Source organism: Podarcis gaigeae, assembly GCF_964106915.1.
Source record: "Podarcis gaigeae genome assembly, chromosome: 1".
In the NCBI taxonomy this organism is placed as follows: Eukaryota; Metazoa; Chordata; class Lepidosauria; order Squamata; family Lacertidae; genus Podarcis; species Podarcis gaigeae.
In genome coordinates, this window is record NC_139678.1 from 130,602,922 (window position 1) to 130,617,134 (window position 14,213).

At 44.6% G+C, this 14,213-nt stretch overlaps 2 protein-coding genes and 1 long non-coding RNA gene across 13 annotated transcripts in view; 1 reads left to right on the forward strand and 2 right to left on the reverse strand.

Annotated features, from left to right (window-relative positions):
- Positions 1–14,175, reverse strand: part of CMKLR2 (chemerin chemokine-like receptor 2) — a 45,979-nt gene extending 31,804 nt beyond the window's left edge. For 5 of the 10 annotated variants that reach the window (XM_083713388.1, XM_083713380.1, XM_083713375.1 and 2 more), the window contains exon 1: positions 1,483–1,681. The gene's annotated coding sequence lies outside the window, so the exon portion shown is untranslated. Of the gene's footprint in view, positions 1–1,482; positions 1,682–1,702; positions 2,195–2,307; positions 2,388–13,009; positions 13,487–13,612 lie in introns of those variants that run through there. The other 5 variants (XM_083713378.1, XM_083713391.1, XM_083713386.1 and 2 more) reach the window with 5 other exon arrangements.
- Positions 1–14,213, reverse strand: part of PLEKHM3 (pleckstrin homology domain containing M3) — a 798,157-nt gene that overhangs the window by 40,683 nt on the left and 743,261 nt on the right. The gene's annotated exons all lie outside the window — the stretch shown is intronic.
- LOC310833986 lies at positions 6,041–7,509 on the forward strand. The gene is made up of 2 exons (XR_014559033.1): positions 6,041–6,078; positions 6,374–7,509. It is a non-coding gene; the product is annotated as an uncharacterized lncRNA (long non-coding RNA).

Below are 14,213 nucleotides of genomic sequence, written 5' to 3' on the forward strand. Positions count from 1 at the left end.
TACTTGCACTTTGACGTGCTTTCAAACTGCTAGGTTGGCAGGAGCACGGACCGAGCAACGGGAGCTCACCCCATCACGGGGATTCGAACCACTGACCTTCTGATCGGCAAGCCTGAAGCTAAGTGGTTTAGACCACAGCGCCACTCATGTCCAGCTCCATTTATCTTGGGCTTATTTACAGGTTTACAGATATAGAATAGCAGTGGGGGGCTACATTTCAGTTGGGAGTGACTAAAGCAGGGGTTGGCAAACTAAGGCCCGGGGGCTGGATCAGGCCCAATTGCCTTCAGAATCTGGCCCGCGGACTGTCCATGGATCGGCGTGGGGATTCTGTTCGTTCGGGCTGCACCATTTTTTTCCGCCGCCATTCCATTTCCCCCACACACACACACTGCAGCGGTGTCTCCTCCCCCCTTCCTCCTGGCTTCTCCCTGCCCTGCCTAGAGGAGGAAGGGGTCTGGGCTGAGCTGGCTGAGCACCATTTTAAGCACCTTCCCTTCACCACCACCGCTGCCCTGGTGCTCCTGTGGACCAGAGAGCAGAGCAGATGAGCTCCCTCTGCCTACCCAAGAGAAGTGGCAGCGGTGGCGGCAGCCCCTGGGAAGTTAAGCACAGCGGCTGCGGCTGGGGCTGGGGGGTTGGAAGGAGGACTATTTGCCCCCCTCACCTCTTCTTCCAGCTCCCCTCCTCCTGGTGCCGCTTCTCTTGTCCGACACAAAATCTGAGGGACAGTGGACCGGCGGCCCGTGGCTAAAAAAAATTGCGGACCCCTGGACTAAAGCATAGCTCTTATCCAAGTTTACTCAGGGTTTAATGAGATTTCCTCCCAAGTAATTATTTAGAGGATTGTAGCCTTACTAACAGCAGTCACAAAATTAAAAGATGCCTGCTTCTTGGGGGGATAACAATGACAAACCTAGACAGCATCTTAAAAATCAGAGACATCACCTTGCCATATAGTAAAAGCTATGGTTTTCCCAGTAGTGATGTATGGAAGTGAGAGCTGGACCATAAAGAAGGCTGATCGCCGAAGAATTGATGCTTTTGAAATATGGTGCTGGAGGAGACTCTTGAGAGTCCCATGGACTGCAAGAAGACCAAACCTCTCCATTCTTAAGGAAATCAGCCCTGAGTGCTCACTGGAAGGACAGATCCTGAAGCTGAGGCTCCAATACTTTGGCCACCTCATGAGAAGAGAAGACTTCCTGGAAAAGACCCTGATGTTGGGAAAGATGGAGGGCACAGGGAGAAGGGGACGGCAGAGGACGAGATGGTTGGATAGTGTTCTCGAAGCTACCAACAAAAGTTTGACCAAACTGCGGGAGGCAGTGGAAGACAGGAGTGCCTGGCGTGCTCTGGTCCATGGGGTCATGAAGAGGTGGACACGACTAAATGACTAAACAACAACAACAACAAAGCCTTACTAACACACTTTTGTTTGAGAGTCTGTTCCATCGAACAAAGAACCAAGCCAACACTTACCTGGGAGAACAGGTGACTTCTTGGTGTCTGTAGTTGAAAATTAATCTGACCTGCTGCTCTGACAACTCAGCATCGATCCAAAAGCTGTAAAATAAACACAGTGCTAATGCACTTGCAGCTAAGAAATGATTAATTTCCTCTTTCTATCCTCACCAGGAAAACTGGTGCTAGTACATTCTGAGTTTTAAAAGAAATGTATTTGCATTAGCAGCTGAAGTACCCATTAAATAGTTGATTCATGGATAAACGAGGTGACACCATCCTTAGCTCTGACTAATGGCAAGTAATCTAAAACAGCTGACAAAGGCAATTTGGGTCAGTAAGCTGCGCGTCCGCTCCCAAAGTCTGATCCCACTAATGCAATTCAATCTTTTCAAGCCTGATAAACTGACTAATCTATGACCAACTCTGAAGAAGATCCAAGTAAACAAATTGTCACTTTTGATCAACATACAAGCGTAAGTGAACTTTTTAGTTAATGTTAGGTTGAGATTTTGAAAGCCCTTAGGATACTGGCCTACGGATCTTGCCTTAAAATTAACCAGGTTGTTGACAGCCTAATCAGTTGCTGGGGGAAATAGTAAATCTAGATCTGTATCTGTAGTTAATAAAAGAATTGGCTGGCTCCCTAGCATGGGGTAAACATACTCTCCAGCGAGAGAGAACCCCTAGCAGAGTTCAAAGACACAAAATCATGCAGCACAGTGAAGTGTGAGGAATATAGGCTTTTAGACCCTTTAACTACCCCATTCTATTTGGCTTACAGTGCTTCCCATCTCACAACGAGCATACCACACCATTGGTAAGTTTAAATGCTTTACTTACAAATGCCAAAGGTCAGATTCATGTGTGATTCCATGCAGCAGCCAGAAGAACACAGGTAGAAAGCTTGGGATACAAAATATAGTGGAAAAGCACACAAGCTAATTCAGCTAATTGTAGCAATTGTAGCTAATTGTAGCAAGCTAATTCAGGCACTTCCTACCCCAGTGAATTCACATAATGAAAGAGAATGAACAAAGGAGGAGACTTAATTTTCTTCATTCCAGGTGAGGGGCATGACCTAGCTGAGCCTAGGAATACAATTCTGTGGTCATGACCTCTTCATGCATTAATTAGCCCTAAGCTTGCTAGACATGTTTGAATACAACATGACACGCCAGTGAGCCCTAGTAAAAAGCACAGCTCACAGCAACATCTGGAGGGCAAATGGCTCCCCACGCCTGTCCCAGAGAAACGGAGGCTTTAGCAGGCATCTGACTTGAATTTCAATTGCTTTTATGTATGTATGTGCTGATGTTCTTTTATATTGTTATTAATGGCTTAGATTAGAATGTAAATGGCTTTGCGATGCCCCGTGGGAAGTAATTCATGTAATAATAATGATGATAATTGCACTCTAGCAACTGTTGGGAAGATGGTTGTTATAAACCCACTTGCACTACCAGGAATTCAGCCAGTAGGACTCACCTTTAAAGAGAACATTTAAGCCAGGTATTAGCAAACCTTTTCAGCAGGGGGACGGCCCACTGTCCCGCAGACCTTGTGGGGGGCCGGACTAGATTTTGGGGGGAAATGAACAAATTCCTATGCCCCACAAATAACCCAGAGATGCATTTTAAATAAAAGCACACATTCTACTCATGTGAAAACACGCTGATTCCCGGACCGTCTGCGGGCTGAATTTGGAAGGCAATTGGGGCCAGATCCGACCCCCGGACCTTAGTTTGCCTACCCATGATTTAAGCAGTACTGTATTCCACCTGCGTCTTCAGTTTACACCCCACATGGTAAGCAGCGTACACAGTTCAGAAGCTTAGAGTTTTGCTACAGAATAAAGTGGGGCCTGCTGCAACAAATTGTTGCAGGGTGGACTGCTCCTGTTCTGGATACTCCTTTCCTTTCCTTCCCAGTTTTCTGCTTCCCCTGTTCAGCAGTCAGTGGGCCACTGAAAATGCTCTGTCTTCATTGTGCTTTTTCGGAGGGAAGGGTTGGGGCTCCTCAGGGACTTTGGTTCCCCAAAGATATAGTATATTTTGTACTTCTGCAAACCTCAGGGTTCTCCTGAGCCCGCTGCTACCTCCCTCTTGTGCGTAGGATGCTGTTCTCGTTACATAAAGATCCACACAGATAATTGATGAGTGTGCCATTGGTATATGCAATGACTGCCAATGTCCCTTTCATTAGTATCCGCAGGAGGCTTGTTACAGTTCTGTCCCTGCCACACTCCTGTGTAGTATTTGAGTGGGCAATGTACAGTTGGAGACAAAGAATGGGCTCGACTTAGCTGGCATGACACGGCTTTCAACAAAGGAGCATCTCAATCACGGCAGCTTTCTCTTCTAAGCAACAAGTAGCACAATCAGTTTCGAAAGGTCCCCCCAACCTTCACTCCCAGGCCCAAATTTCGGTTCCTTTGTGTCACAAACCCTGAAGTACATGGCTTGTCTTACCAATACAGTAAAATCTGTACCTGGGGCAGCTGGGCGGCACTTTAAACTGCTTCACATAACCGTGTGCTCCTCCATAAAAAAAAAATGAAAAATGCAGTTGCACCTAGAAAGCCATTTTCTTTCTTTCTTTCTTTCTTTCTTTCTTTCTTTCTTTCTTTCATCTTTCTTTCTACAGTGGTACCTCGGGTTACATACGCTTCAGGTTACATACGCTTCAGTTTACAGACTCCACTAACCCAGAAATATTACCTCGGGTTAAGAACTTTGCTTCAGGATGAGAACAGAAATTGTGCAGCAGCAGCTGGAGGCCCCATTAGCTAAAGTGGTGCTTCAGGTTAAGAACAATTTCAGGTTAAGAACGGACCTCCGGAACGAATTAAGTACGTAACCAGAGGTACCACTGTATATAGAAAGCAGCTTTCAAGGGACAAGGGTTAGTGAGATGAACCCTTAAATGGTATGCTACTTCTCTCTGTATAGGACATTTTTTAATACTGTGGAACATTCCATTACATCAGGAATGAGGAACCTGCAACCTCTCAGTTGACATTGGGCTCCAACTCCCATCAACCCCAGCTAGCATAGCCAAAGGTCATGAATGATGGGAGATAGAGTCCAAAAAGTTCTGGAGGGCCACAGGAGGCTCCCTGCCCTTCCATAATTTAAATGAAACATCACTTGCAGTATGAGGTGGTTTAACATATCAAGTTTAAAATATCAGCTAGCAGGAGGTCCAAGATAAGGCTTAGTAGAAATCCAGCTCCCCAGGGTTGCAAGAATAATCTTTCCCCAGTTTCCCCATTTGTGATTCTTTCCTTGGAGATGCAGGGACTGGAATCCTGGACCTCAGATATACAAATAACAGCATCTTCTGTCAAAGTAGGAAGGGATAGAGTCATCCCTAACACCTTAACTCCTGGAACATCCTTTGCCTTAGATCAGATCTATGGCAGCACAAATGAAACCAAAGAAGATGTATGCTTTTCTAACGTCTCGGAATATATTGGTCTGTCCTCCAACTGCTGTTGCTTATTTTTCGTTATCTAACCCTCCTCCTTTCTGCCAGCTGTCCTTTATTGAAGAAACCACACCTTGTGGATGTTCCAAAACTTTATTCACATCATTGCTATTTATTTATTTTTATAGGTCAAGCGAAGCATTTTTGGCATCCACAAGCTGTTTTTAAGATACAGCAGAGGAACCAAGTTGGGAAATTGTGTGTGGGGTGGTGGTGGTTTCTTGGTGTGTTTTTGTTTTTAATCTTCTATGTTTCAGAAGGCCAGCTGTAGCACAAAGTGTGACTTGGGGAAATTACCACATAGGCTAGGATCTTCAGCTGGTGTGTTTTGGCCTAGTTCCATTTTTACATCAGTGTAAAAATGAGCCTCTTTCCAGCATCTTAGGACTTGTACATTGACGGGGGGGGGGGGGAAGCATGCCAGTTTGAACATTAAGGGAGGTAGTAGGGAGAAGCTCCATAAATCAGTAGGGAACATTGATTTGTGAACTGATAAAGGTAAAGGGTAAAGCGATCCCTGACCATTAGGTCCAGTCGTGACCGACTCTGGGGTTGCGGCGCTCATCTCGCTTTATTGGCCGAGGGAGCTGGTGTACAGCTTCCGGGTCATGTGGCCAGCATGACTAAGCCGCTTCTGGCGAACCAGAGCAGCACATGGAAACGCCATTTACCTTCCCGCCTATTTATCTACTTGCACTTTGACATGCTTTCGAACTGCTACGTTGGCAGGAGCTGGGACCGAGCAACAGGAGCTCACCCCATCGCGGGGATTCAAACCGCCAACCTTCTGATCAGCAAGTCCTAGGCTCTGTAGTTTAACCTACAGCGCCCCTAGGACTTAAACTGATGAGGTACGCCAGCTGCTATGCTGCTCCAGTGTTATAAGCCATATCAACACGCTGGGTACGCGGGCAGATCTTCCATAAAAAGAGAGCTTTACCTTGTGGCATATGTAAGAAGCAGCTCTTTAGGTCCATGATGCAATCACTGAACACATACCAGGCCTCCTGAGACTCAGCCTGCATGCACACCGGCCATTTACAGAACCTGGGAACCATGGATTGCTAAGGGTGCTCGAGATTGCTAGGGATACAGTTCCCAGGATTCTTGTCATGTGCTTTAAATGTATTGTTGCACACTGCTATGTACTGAATTGAATAGGATCCAAACTGCAGCAGTCTGATTGGTCCTAGAACAATGTAGCAGTATGATTGGTTGGCAGGAACCACCCAATCATGCTCCAGATAGAAGTGAATCCACAACCTGATTGGCTTACAGTAGAATTCTGGAATTAGCCAATCATGTGCAGCCCATTGTGTAAATAATGTATATAAAGCAGATACTTTGAGGGGACTTTCATTCATTCCTCCTCACCACTATGAGCTGAATAAAGAGCATGAAATCACCTTGCGACTCTGAGTATATATCACACACCATCCCAATCTTCAAGCGGTGCGAGATCCCAGGGGTTGCAAGTGCCAATCCAGGGTTTGTGTTTGTTATAGGAATCCCAAGGTCTAAAAGATAGATAATTGCACAAGGTAAACACACATACACCTTGCCAACAAAGGTCCGTATAGTTAAAGCTATGGATATCCCAGTAGTGATGTATGGAAGTGAGAGCTGGACCATAAAGAAGGCTGATCACCAAAGAATTGATGCTTTTGAATTCTGGTGCTGGAGGAGACTCTTGAGAGTCCCATGGACTGCAAGAAGATCAGACCTATCCATTCTTAAGGAAATCAGCCCTGAGTGCTCACTGGAAGGACAGATCCTGATGCTGAGGCTCCAATACTTTGGCCACCTCATGAGAAGAGAAGACTCCCTGGAAAAGACCCTGATGTTGGGAAAGATGGAGGGCACAAGGAGAAGAGGATGACAGAGGACGAGATGGTTGGACAGTGTTCTCGAAGCTACGAACATGAGTTTGACCAAGCTGCGGGAGGCAGTGGAAGACAGGAGTGCCGGGCGTGCTCTGGTCCATGGGGTCACAAAGAGTCGGACACGACTAAACAACAACACACATACATAAGTGTATAAGCCACATGTCTAAAATAGTACAGGAGAGCAATCCAAAAGCCATCTTGGCTCTTCTAAAGACTCTCAATATTTCCTCTGCCTTCTTAATCCCCCTTACCTGAGAACAGGTAGGCAGACAGCAATCACGGGAAGTTCCTGGAGGAATTCCTCTCCTATATCTATGAACCTCCTTTGTATTAATTGTCTTGGTTTGCCCAGATTCTCTGCATTGAGGGATATCCGACAGGCATCCTGATGGTCTTATCAAATGCTAATGTTTTGTGTAAACTGTGTCTGGACCTACGTGAAACTTGCTAAATCCTCAGGAATATCACACCTTGGCCTGCCTGAGCCACAGTATGCGTGTGATGTAATTTCTGACTGTTTGTAGAGGGGGTGTCCTCCTTCTCCACACCAAAATGAAAACACTGAAAATAGATGTTTCTTCTTGGTTTGGGGTCTCTCTTGCCTCCTTGCTAGGAGGGGAGGGAACTCTGTTGCAACAGAAAAATAAAGATCTGCTTTGCTTTCATTGCATCCTGCCTCCATCTGATCATGGACTTAGGGGACTCAGTCCCTTGGGGAGTTGGGCAGAAAAAGCCAAACACCCCTATTTTCCTATATCATGTTTCCACTTTGGAATGAGGCCCAGCTGAGACTGTGGTGTCTTTACGGTATATGGTTTATTTATACGTATTTACAACCTGAGCCTGCAATAGAGGGATTCACAGCATGAACACCCAAGAAGTGCCTTGTTTCTCCCATAAGCACAGACATGGATTCAAACAGAAATCAAATGTTGCACTGACTCTCTCCAGCTTGCTGCTTCCCTTCTAGTTCATAAAGTCCTTCTAGGTCACTGCCAAATTCTGCTCTCAGCTCTGGCTTTCTCTGTTGGCAGAGGCAACCCCACCCATTTGCCGTCTAGCACCAAGCCCCTTGACCCCCCTTTACCTCACCAGGAAACTACAGTGGTGCCTCTGGATGCGAACGGGATCCATTCCGGAACCCCGTTCGCATCCTGAAGCGAACGCAACCCACGTCTGCGCGTGTCGCAATTCACTGCTTCTGCACATCCGCATGACGTCATTTTGAGCGTCTGCGCATGCGCGAGCAGCGAATCCTGGAAGTAACACGCTCCGTTACTTTTGGGTTGCCATGAAGCGCAACCCGAAAATATTCATCCCAAAGCATATTTAACCTGAGGTATGACTGTACCTCCTGGAATTTGAAGGCTTGGTTAGATTTTAACACTTGCTGGATCTCAAGATTCAAGCGGTCTGGTGTGTAGGCAGCCTCCAACCCTGAAATGAAATGAAATCAGACTATAAGAGGAGCCTGTGGGATCAGGCAAGTGACCCATCTAATCCAGGATCCAGTTTTCACAGTCAGTGGCGTAGCGTGGGTTGTCAGCACCCGGGGCAAGGCAAGTAATTTGTGCCCCCTAACCCGTGGATTTGCGCCCCCTAACCCTAACCCCCAGATGTTGCGCCCGGTGCGGCCGGCCCCCCCCTGCACCCCCCCGCTACGCCACTGTTCACAGTGGCCAACCAAACGCCTCTAAGAAACCAGCAGGCGGGATCTAAGCGCAAGAGCACTCTTCCCTTCTGTACTTTCCAGCCACTGGTACTCAGAAGCATTGCTTCCATCATAGCTAGGAGCCATTGAGAACCCCCTTGTCCATGATGGGGTACGGTTTAGGGGTGCCACAGGCAGGGTTAGGAGGCAGACTGGGCCTGCCAGTGCTTTAAGAAGGATTTGCTGTAGTTGTTAAGAGTACTGGGGCAGCATTGGGGAGACCCAGACTCAAATCTCTGTTCAGCTTCAAAGCTCCTTGTCACACTGCCTCTCAGTCTGACAAGGTTGTTAGAATAAAATGGGGGTGGGGGAGAAACATATGTCCGCACCCCTTTGTTAATCTGGACTTTGCTAGGCCTGCAGAACCAGCAACTGCAGCAAACTTCAAGCACACTGTGTGGAGCACCCACGAGGGATCAAAATGGGTGAGATGTACAACTCTGTGTCATTTCTGTGCAAGAAGTGCAGGGAACACATTGTGCTCGACTTCGCTGCCTGATATATGAGGCCTTGGCATTCTGAAGAAATGATAAGATTAGAAATAAACCTCACACAGATGAGATATTGCTTGTGGGATAAAGGCAATAAACATGAAGCCAAAACGAAGGTGAAACCATAACATATTTTAGAAAGCCTGGTGGAACATGTTGAAGTGACCTGCATGAAGAATTGCTGATTCAAGAATTGCCCAGCTACACCCATCCCCTTCCCAGATAGATTATGGAATTAATTGTCTATATCGTTAATGGGTCTGCCCGTGTAAATAATGAAAGTAATGCAGAGGTTGGACACGTCTATCCTTCTGCTAGAATTCCAGATCAACATGAAGGTGTTATGAGAACCATTTTACTGGAGGAGGGTAGGGTTTCGTCTTCTTTTCCTGCCCAGCTCTTCCTTGTATGCTTTTGCCCACCTGATGGCCACAAGATCCTGCCCTACTGCCTTGGACTGGTGACTATGAACTTTATTCCAACCTGCTAATATGCTAGGGGAAATGTATGTTATTAGTTGTTGAGTTACAGGTGCTAACCTACAGGTGCTAAACCTTCTTCATCCCTAATATACCCATTTGATCACGGTGCTCTGCAGGAGAGGTCCCTCCTACATATATTATATCATTAGGACTGCACAGTATATGAATTGGGCCTTTAGTGTTGTGTCACCTATCCTTTGGAATCTCACCCCAGTACATATCAGGCAGGTTATTGTCTTTACTGTATTTTCAGCACCAGCTGAAGACCTTTCTTTTCCAACAAACTTTTTAAGTCGGTATCTTCATCCCAGTCTGCATTCAACTTAAAGTTGTTTCATTGTTTTTTATAGGTGGAATCTTTTTTTACCTATGGAATAGTGTGTGTTTGTGTGTGTGTGTGTGTGTGTGTGTGTATATATATATATGAAGGGACACGGGTGGCGCTGTGGGTTAAACCACAGAGCCTAGGACTTGCCAATCAGAAGGTCAGCAGTTCAAATCCCCACGACGGGGTGAGCTCCCGTTGCTCAGTCCCTGCTCCTGCCAACCTAGCAGTTCGAAAGCACATCAAAGTGCATGTAGATAAATAGGTACCACTCCAGCGGGAAGGTAAACGGTGTTTCCATGCGCTGCTCTGGTTCGCCAGAAGCGGCTCAGTCATGCTGGCCACATGACCCAGAAGCTGTACACCAGCTCCCTTGGCCAATAAATTGAGATGAGCGCCGCAACCCCAGAGTCGGCCACGACTGGACCTAATGGTCAGGGGTCCCTTTACACACACACACACACACACACACACATATACATATAAATTCTTTTTATTGCAAAATTGTTTTGAGGTAAGTTATCGGAAGCAATCCATAAATGGAATAAAATAAAATAATGGCTGTAACTCTTTAAATCAGACTAGGACTGGGCAACCCTTCAAATACATGGCTTGCCTCTCTCAATTACAGCTTGTGGCCCCCTGGTGGATGCAAATTGCACACACCCTTGATTTAGTTGAGGAATCAGACACGCTGGGCCAGCAACCTAATGCTGACATCACAGAAAAATGTCTCAGTTGTTGCAAGGCAAATATGCTTGCACAAATGGCTAGAATCAGGATGTTAGGCCAGAATACTTTATTCATAGGAGTCACGCCATCCCGCGATCATTTGTATGGCCTTTCCCTGAAACCTTTCCAATGCTGCAGAATCCTTGAGGTGAGGCAACCAGAACTGCACACAGTATTCCAAATGCAGTTGCGCCATACAGTCATATAACAGCATTATGATATCAGCAGTTTTATTTTCAGTTCCTTTCCTAATGATCCTAGCATGCAATTTTCCTATTCCACAGCTGCCGCCCAGTGGGTCACCATCTTCATAGAGCTATCTGCTATGACCCCAAGGTTTCGTTCCCAGTCCAGTTCAGAGCCAGTTCAGACCCCATTAGCGTATATGTGAAATTACGTCCTTTTTTTTTGCTCCGACATGCATCACTTTACGCTTGTTTACACTTAATTGCACATTCCATTTTACTGCCCATTCATTCAGTTTGGAGAGGTCCTTTTAGAGCTCTTCACAGTCTCCTTTTGTTTTAACAACCCTGCACAATTTAGTATCATCAGCAAACCTGCTCACCAGATCATTTATGAACAAGTTAAGAAGCACAGATCCCAATACCAATCCTTGGGGGACTCCACTTTCTAGATATCTCCATTCAGAGAACAATCCATTTATTTCCTACTCTTTGCTTCCAGCAACTTAACCAATTCATGATCTCTCCTTTTATTCCTCAAGTGCTAAGCTTACTCAGGAATCTTTGGTGAGGTGCTTGAAAGCTTTCTGTAAATCCAAGTATAATTCATCAACCGTACAAATACCTCTAATAGGTTCATAAGACAGCAGCCATGCTGGCTCTGCGTCATTAAGGCTTGTTCTTCTTTTTGGAACAGGAGGGTGACAAACTGAAATTGCAGAGTTTTGAGAAATTAAAAGATAAAGTGCGAGATTGGCTTCATTATTATCAAATAAGGGAGGTCTACAACTTGGACAAAAAAATTGGTTTCCAAGTGGAAAAATCAAAATTGGAAACAGAACTGCTAGATCCCAAAACTAAGATATTATCAAGAATGTATAATTTGCTGTTGAAATGGAATACTCAGGATGAAAAGGTTAAATCTGCTATGATTAAATGGGCACAAGATGTTGGACATAACATAATGTTTGCTGACTGGGAACAGTTGTGGACCACAGGTATGAAATTCACGGCATGTAATGCCTTAAGAGAGAATATTATGAAAATTATATACAGGTGGTACATGACACCAGTCAAGCTTGCAAAAATATATCATTTGCCCGATAATAAGTGTTGGAAATGTAAAGAAAATGAAGGTACATTCTTTCACCTTTGGTGGACGTGCCCAAGGATTAAGGCTTTCTGGGAGATGATCTATAATGAAATGAAAAAGGTATTTAAATATACCTTCCTGAAGAAACCAGAGGCCTTTCTCCTGGGCATGGTTGGCCAATTGGTGCCAAAGAAGGACAGAACTTTCTTTATGTATGCCACAACAGCAGCAAGAATACTCATCGCAAAGTATTGGAAGACACAAGATCTACCCACCTTGGAAGAATGGCAGATGAAGGTGATAGACTATATGGAACTGGTGGAAATGACTGGCAGAATCCGAGACCAGGGAGAAGAGTTGGTGGAAGAAGATTGGAAGAAATTTAAAGACTATCTGCAGACACATTGTAAAATTAATGAATGTTAAAATGATGTAGGATTGAAATGAGATGGCTTTAGCAACAAAGTTAAAAGAATATGTAAAAATGGATTGATAATTAGATGAAAATATGAAGCTCAATATGTTAAGATATAAAATTAAGATAAAAACAAAGAGGGAAAGGATTTGCTGAATTAAACATGTGAACTGGAATACAAAAAAGGGAGGCGTGAGGAGGTCAGGGAAATAAGTAAAAGAAATATAAGACATGAAAAGATTGATCTGTTTTTAATTGTTCTCTATTTCTCATCTATTTTTTATGTATTTTGTATTTTTCATTTGTATTTTTGTATCTTTTTTATTTCTATTTTTTCTCTTTTTTATTCTGTAACCTTTTTCTGTTTATAAAACTTTAATAAATATCTTTTTTTTAAAAAAGGCTTGTTCTTCTATATGTTTGATTATTTTATTTTTAACAATACTCTCCACCAGTTTTCCCAGGACACATGTTAAGCTAACCAGTCTGCAGTTTCCTGGATTCCCTTTTTAAAACTGTTGTTAAATTGCCTACATTCCAGTTCCTCGGGTATGGAGGTTGATCTTGGGCAAGTTACATATTTTTGTTAGATTAGCAACTTCACATTTGAGTTATTCAAGGACTCTTGGGCGGATGCTGTCCAGACCTTGCAATTTGTTAGTTTTTTATTTTGTCTATTAGGCCTAGAGCTTAAATCTCTTGTTGCCACTATCTGCTTGTGTTCTCAAGACTCGACTCCTGCAGTGCTGCTGCAACCAGCCCTATTATCTTCCTCTGTGAGATGCAAAGAATTAATTCAGCTTCTCCACAATCTTCTTATTCTCCTTTAGCATGCCTTCAACTCCCTTGTCGTCCAAGGGTCCGACCGCCTCCTTAGATGGATTTCTGCTAGTATTTTAGGACCATTGTCCCACAATAGAAGTAACATGGAATGTTATTTTTAAAGCATTTGAAGGTTTCTTAAAGGAATGTTAGGATATGTCGGGGGGGGGTGGAGTGTTATAGAAAAAGCAGGTTTTGAATCTGCTGTTTGCCTACACAAATACGATAAACCGCACTTGGTCAAAATTCCATTCGATAATTAGAACTTGCAAGAGCGGAAACACGAATCATGGTGGTTGCCTTACATTCTAATTCTGATTTATAGCTGAATTTTACAGCTCTTTGTGATGACAGGGGTCACAAACATTGCTAGCACCTCATTCAAGGACATCTGAAGAAGTGTGCATGCACACGAAAGCTCATACCAAGAACTAACTTAGTTGGTCTTTAAGGTGCTCCTGGAAGGAATTTTTTTTGTTTTGACTATGGCAGACCAACACGGCTACCTATCTGTAACTGGCAATGAGGGAAATCATGCCTGAGACAGCCTTGTGCAAAACAAAAAATCACCAAAAAACCCACTCCACTTTGGTCCAGGGTTTGGCATCTTAAAAGGAGGCAGTATTATGGCAACAGGGGTATATAATTTGCGGTGGCTATTTGGGATTGCAGAAATGTGCTGACCAGCTCCTTCCTTAAGAACAGGGAATAATGCATGGTCAAGAGGCCAGAAGCCGCCATGGAAAGCTAGCACACAAATAAAACGAGTTTATTGACGATGGTAGGAGAGGCAAAGAAAAAAAGGCGGGAGCGGGACTAATTCCTCACACACACGAAACACCCAGTAATATAGTACTTGTCAGATTTCCTCTCATGTTCTGCAAAGGCTAAAAACTCCCTCTCTCCATGTTTTGACAAATGCTGAAACCTTTTTTTGCCCTTCAGGGTCTACAAATGTGAAAAGCTTGTGTTGTTTTTTTAATGAAAGCTGGGGATCTGAGGCTTATGGTTCACACAGGGGTAGAGCAACTGACTCAGGCGCCCGCCTTTAACGGCTTCGCCGAGGCCTGAGGTAAAAAACGGTCCTTCGCCCTTCCCTCAGCGAAGACCTCGCGAGA